The 6,891-nt window shown below is 47.4% G+C and overlaps 2 pseudogenes; one reads left to right on the top strand and one right to left on the bottom strand.

Moving 5' to 3' along the window:
- Positions 1-2,101: 2,101 nt before the first annotated feature.
- On the top strand, positions 2,102-2,335 carry LOC101995931 (annotated as a pseudogene).
- A 1,496-nt stretch (positions 2,336-3,831) lies between these two features.
- LOC113456299 overlaps positions 3,832-6,891 on the bottom strand; it is a 9,554-nt pseudogene continuing 6,494 nt past the window's right edge.

The raw sequence follows: 6,891 nt of genomic DNA, 5'->3' as shown, positions 1-6,891 counted from the left end.
CTCCTTCTTCTTCTTCTTCTTTTTGTTTTTTTGAGGGAGGGTTCGAGACAGGGTTTCTCTGTATATCTCACTCTTTAGACATGGCTGGACTCGAACGCAAAGAGATCCTCCTGCCTCTGCCTCCCAAGTGCTGGGTTTAAAGGCGTGCGTCACCACCAGCCAGCTTCCACCTGCGATTTCTATAAGAGCATCAAGTGCTGTTAGCGCTGAGCCTCCTCTCCAGCTCCCGTCTGAAAGCTTGCTGAAGTTTGAAAAGCCAAATGCAGTTAGATGATAGGACCCCCTCCATTCCCCTTCTCCTGACCCCTCAACAGAGCTGCCTGACCTCAGGCCAGAGTACCGGCTCCCTTGAGAACATCATGTGCATAATAACAAAACAGGAGCTTCAAGGTATTGTAGGGTCTCTCCTGGGAAGTTTTCACTCTTGTCATTGGAAGCAGAGCAGTCCCTACAGAGTGCAGCAGAGGATCACTTAGGGAGTCACTACCCGGAGTGTCATCTTAGAGGACAATCACGCACAGCCCCCTGGGCTCCGCTGTGATTCCACACTCCTGCCGCCTTCCCGTATAACATCCCACCTAACACCCCCTCCCCCAATCTCCTTAAGGCTGACCTTCTCGTTTTCAGAATACCTATCGCTGCTTGCCATGTGTTTCTGTGTGTTCATGGGATGCCAGCTTCCCTCCACGGGATCCAAGCTTTGTATGAGCAGGAAATTCCGTGCAGTTTAGGGATTGCCATTTTCCAAGCCGTCAGAACGGTACCCAGCACACAGTCATATAACTTCAGCAAACACATCAGTGAAGGGCTTTCTGGGTAGAGTGCCAATGAGATGTACACGATGGCTCCTCCTGTAATCCAAACACTTGGGAGACTAAGGCAGGAGGATTGCTACAAGTTCAGGGGCAGCCTGGGTCATGTCGTGAGTTTCAGGATGATATGGGCTACAGACCCTGTCTCAAAAACAGACAATAACACATCCCAAAACAATTCTGACAGCTAACAACCAAGTGTTTCAACAACTGGATGGACGTTCTACATCCAGTCCATAAACACACCAATACCCTGCGTTCCTCTGTTCTCTGCTACCGGCAACCATCACTCTTCCACATCCCGACCAACTTTGTTTTAATTTCCTTCCGCATATAGCATATATCTCCACTTTGATTTTGTAGCAAATGACAGTATTTTATTCTTCTTTATGTTGAAATAGTAACCCACCAGTGTAGACACAACACATTTTCTTCCTCTGTCAGTGGGCATGAGGTTGATTCCATGCCTTTTTTTTAATGTTTTTTTGTTTTGTTTTGTTTTTCAAGACAGGGTTTTCCTGCATAAGAGTCCTACCTAGCTTTTCTGGAACTAGCTCTTGTAGACCAGGCTGGCCTCAAACTCACAGAGATCTGCCTGCCTCTGCCTCCCGAGTGCTGGGATTAAAGGCGTATGCCACCACCGCCCGACTGATTCCATGTCTTGACTCTGCATAGTTAACCTTTATTCTGAATTTTGCCATATACTTCCACGTGTTCCAAATCTCTACATAATAACTGTCATCTTGGGCTGGAGAGACGGCTCAGAAGTTAAGAGAACTGACTGCTGTTCTGGAGGTCCTGAGTTCAATTCCTAGCAACCACATGATGGCTCACACCCATCTGTAATGAGATCTGGTGCCCAGAACACTATATACATAATAAATAAATTAAAAAAATAATAACTGTCATCTTTATTTCAGAGATGAGAAAACTGCAGCTGAGTAAGTCTAAGTAGCACATTCAGTGTGTCCTATGACAGGACTCACGGCAGGCAGTGTGATGTCAGAGGCCAGGGTCATCCTTGTGGACTGTGTGTTTGAGCATTTGTCTATAAAATACCTTTATTGAAGCCAAGCAATGGTGGCGCCCATCTTTAGTCCCAGCATTTGGAAGGAAGAGGCAACCAGATCTCTGTGAATTTGAGGCCAGCCTGGTCTGCAGAGGGAGTTCCAGAACAGCCAATACACCAAGAAACCTCGTCTCGAAAAACCAAACCAAACAAAAACCACCACCAACAACAATAGCAAAAAAACCCTTTATGGAGCCCTCTCCGCCCGATCTCCGCCATCATGGACACGAGTTGCGTGCAGCCCATCAAGCTCGCTAGGGTAACCAAAGTGCTGGGCAGGACCGGTTCGCAGGGACAGTGCACGCAGGTCCGTGTGGAATTTATGGATGACACCAGCCGTTCCATCATCCAAAATGTCAAAGGTCCCGTTCGAGAGGGAGATGTGCTCACCCTATTGGAGTCAGAAATAGAGGCTCGGAGGTTGCGCTTGACTGACCTTCCTGCTGGGTCCTGAATATCCACCACTTGGCCCATGATGACCTGTGACTATTAAATAAAACATTTGTATTGTTTTAACTCTTAAAAAAATCCTTTATGGAGATATTATTCACATGCCATAAAATTCACTTGCTTGGCATAAAGCATGGGCACATGCCTGTAGTCCCAGAACCGGGGAGGCAGGCACAGGAAGATTTTGAGTTCTAGTCTAACCTGGGCTACCCAGAAAACTGTCGTCAAAACAAACAGGAAGAGGAATGTGGGGCCAGTGAGATGGTTCAGCTGGTAAAGGTGCCTGCTGCTAACCAAGCCTGACGAACTGAGTTCGATCCCTGAGACCCCACGTGATGAAAGGAAAGAACCAGTTCCCACGGTTGCCCTCTGACCTCCACATAGACATGTTGTCATGGCATGTGCTCTCTCACCCGGCAACATAAATACATTTGTAAAAAGTGGTCAGTTGTGTAGCTTTAAAAAAAAAAAAAGAACCTTCATTTTATGGCTGAGTCAAAGTCACTAGGATGACCTGGGTGCTGCAGAGCCATGCTCTGGAGTTCAGATGTTCCATCTCAGAATTGATGTCTGAGTCTGCAATGGACAGGTTTTGGGGACCTCATTGGCCCCAGGCTCTGTAGTGTGTCATCTGAGCCGGGGTGGGGAAATCACGTTCACCACGTGCTGACCTCTGAAGGTGGCAGCAGTGCACGTGCATGTGACATTAGCTCCTGTCACCTTGCTTCTGCCAGGACCAGAGAACCTTTCCTATTATTTATAAGTTTATTTTTTATCCTGAGGTGGGGTCTTCTGTACTCCAGATCAGCTCCAAACTCACTCACTATATAGCTGAAGATAACCTGAACGTCTCCTCATCCTGCCACCTCCTAAGTGCTGGGGTTGTAGATCTATACCAGGGTACCTGATTTGGAGCTTTTGCGTAGGGTGCAGAAGGTCTTAGAGTTGTTGGTTCCCAGTAAAGAGGAAGGGGAGGAGGAGAAGAAGAGGAAGGGGGAAGAGAGGAGGGAGGGAGAAGGAGAAGATGGGGAGGAGAGGAGGAGGGAGGAGTGGAGGAGAGAGAAGAGGAGGAGGAACAATTACCTACTTAAAGTAAATCATTCAATGGATTTCAGTATATTCAAGGTTGTGTAGCCCTCAACACAACCAAGTTTAGAGAACCCAAAAGAGCAACAACCTTCAGCATTCTTTTCCAGCGCCCCCCACCAGCTCTAGGCAAACTCTGATCTACTTTGTGTGTTTATGGATTTATCTACTCTGGGTGGGTGTCCCATGCAAATGCGATCATTCACCCGGTGACCTTTACTGACCGGTCTCCTTCATGACCCACTACCGGTGATATTTTTCGAGGTTCATCCATAGTGAGCCATCTACCGCTACTTCACTCTTTTCTCTGAATGGTAGTTTTTGAAGGTTTTCGATTTTTATATCCTTCATGCACAAAGACAAACATGACCATGTCGCTGGGTAGACAGCCTTGGATAATCCATTCCGGGTCGCTTAGTCAAACTTACTGAAGCCTAAGTCTTTCGAGTAGTGATGGAAACAGTAACAGCACATTTCAGCCCGTATTTCCAGATCAGGTAGGACCATGATGGTTAGAGCCGACTCGGCAAGAGCAACGACCCTGGCTGAACCCGCGGGTGACTACAGTAGAGTTCCTGGTGACCCACCTTGCTTGTAGGCAGCCTACAAGAAAACAATGGTACTCTATTGCATGTGTGTATCAGCGGTTCTGCCCAGCGATTCATGGAGGAGCATTTGAATTGTTGCTACTTTCTGGCTGTTTTGACTCATGCCACCGTGAGCACTCATGTGTGAATGTTTGTAGGCACTGTGCGTGTACTGGCTGCTCTTAGGCAAATACCTGGGAGTGGACTGCAGGACGTGTGGCTGCAGAGCCCAGGTTCACTATGGCTTTGTTCTACTGCATACCGGAATGGATAAATCCATCACAAGTTTAGCTGACGTATTACTCTAGAGGTTGTTTTCTTTTAATTTTTATCTTATTGGTGTTTTGCCTTTATGTATATCTGTGTGAGGGTGTTGGAGCCTAGAGTTACAGATGGTTGGTCCTCTGAATGAGCAGCCAGTGCTCTTAACCACTGAGCCATCTCTCCAGCTCCTAGAGGTTATTTTTTTTTAATGTATTTTATTTATGAGTATTTTGCCTGCATGAGTGTATGTGCACTAAGTGTGTGCAGGCCCCACAGAGGCCAGAGATTTGTGGAGCAATGACTCAAAGGTTAAGAGCACTGACTACAGTCAGACAGTGGTGGTACACGCCTTTAATCCCAGAGGCAGGTGGATCTCTGTGAGTTCAAGGCCAGCCTGGTCTACAGCGCAAGTTCCAGGACAATCAGGGCTGTTACACAGAAAAACAGCTGCCTTAAAAACGCCCCCCACCCCGCAAAAATTTCACTGCTTACTTGGTGGTTCACAACCATCTGTAACTCCGGTTCCTAGGGATCTGACACCCTCTTCTGGCCTCCATTGGCACCAGGCATGCAAATGGTGCACAAATACATGCAGGTAAAACATCTGTACATATAAAACTAAATTGAGAGAGAACATGTGTGTTGATGTAGACCAGAAGACGCTGCTGCATTCCCATGGTCTGATACAGGTGGTGTGGATGCCTACTGTGGTGCTGGGAACTGAATTCTGGTCCTCTGCAAGCACAGCACATGTTCCTAATTGCAGAGCCATCTCTCCAGTCCAGAGCCTGTCTCCAGTCCAGAGCCTTGGCTAGCACGGTCAGCACCTGCTTGACCCAGGAGCCCGATCAACTTTGAGTACACCAATTCGTGACAGATGGCCTCGAGACCTGATGATGATACTCCCAGAGGAGAAACTGTTGCCAATGACAGACAGACTCCTACTGAAAATCTCTCCGGTGTAGTTACTCCTTTCCCAAGAGACCCAGCCAGAGCATCAGATCCTCTGTACCATTTTTTGCCCTGCAACCTTTCTAATCAAGGCAGGAATTTTCAAGATGTCCAAACTCTCACTATTTCCTTCCACTCTGCCGCTTTCTCCAGCAAAAAAGGCTGGGTCCACAGGCCACTTGGCAAAGGACCAATGTCAGTAATAAACACAGGAGCATCCCTGGGAAATCAGAGCACGTACAACAGGCTGGCGGTTTTCTTAGGTGAAAAGGCCAACAAACAGAGGTTGTTGCCTAGGTTTTGTTTTGATTTTATCTTGGGGTGTGGCTAGCACACGTTCAGAAAGAGCCACAGGGACTTTACAACTCCTGAACGTCTTTATTGGGCTGAAGTCCAGGTCTCTTTATAATTCTTGTAATAAATCCTCGAATTTACCCACATTTCAGCTCCTCTGAGGCTTTTCCCCAAAGATCGTTCTCCTCTCTGGCTATCCCAGCAGAGTGAGCTGCAGAGTGTAACGTCGTCTCTGTGTTCTAGAGGGCAGGAATGTGGGGCAAACAGGCTAAGACCTTTACTCAGGTTCACAGAGTAGATGGGCTTGGGTTGAAAATAAACCCTGAGCCCATCAATCATCTCCCTCTTCACGGTGGGAGAGATCAGGAGTTGATCTCTTTTGTGTCTGGGTTTACAGGGGAAGGGCCGTGCTATTTAGGGAACAGGTGCCTACCACACCCACCCCCAGTAATCCCAGCCATTTAAATCGGCCATTCCAGCCCGAAGGCTACAAAGCAAAGGCCAGGCTTATCTTGAAGGTACAAAACACTACCGTGCTTTCTTTATCCTTGGTAAACAGCTAGGCCAGTCCAGCGAGGCAGAAGAGCCTCTTCAGCAAAGATGACGTTCTGCGGGTGCCAAAGTAACTGAGATTTAGTTGACGGTGTCCAGCCCAGAAGCCACCAGGGTAGGGTCAGTGCCCTGGAGAGATTGCAATAACATTGGTTGTTGCATAGCTCCAGGACTAACTAGGAATGACTAAAATTCTTGTGGAATGTTTTAAGAACATAATGGCAGGAGAAATGACAGTTGACAGTGGGGACTCTGATATAAGTCACACTGGTATCATCTGGTGGTCATGAATTCATTGTTTTTAATTTTTTTGTTATTGTTTTTAATTTGTTGTTATTGCTTTTTGTTTGTTTGGTATTTTGGCTTTTCAAGACAGGGCTTATCTGTAGCTTTGGAGCCTGCCCTGGAACTAGCTCTTGTAGCCCAGGCTGGCCTCAAACTCACAGAGATCCATCTGCCTCTGCCTCCTGAGTGCTAGGATTAAAGGCGTGTGCCACCACTGCCCAGCTATGAATTCACTGTAAAAAGAGACCATGCATTAACACCAGAATGAGATTTGAAGGTCCATTCATTTTTTATTGTCTGTGTGTAGGGCTTTTACTGTTTGTGTGTATATGCACCATGTGAGTTCCTGGTGCCCAGGGAGGCCAGAAGAGGGCGCTAGAGCCCCTGGGTCTGGAGTTACTGTTGGACTCTAGCGTCCAAACACCGAGAAGGAGTCGCCCCCAAAGACCATCTCATACACCACAGCCGATGCAAAAGCATGAGGATTTTATTAATTCTGTCATGACAGGGTCCCCCAGCATTTGGGAAGCCGAGGGACCTC

Source organism: Microtus ochrogaster, chromosome 7, assembly GCF_000317375.1.
Source record: "Microtus ochrogaster isolate Prairie Vole_2 chromosome 7, MicOch1.0, whole genome shotgun sequence".
NCBI lineage: Eukaryota > Metazoa > Chordata > Mammalia > Rodentia > Cricetidae > Microtus > Microtus ochrogaster.
The sequence above is the reverse complement of the archived record's forward strand: the minus strand, read 5'-3'. Positions and strand labels throughout refer to the sequence as shown.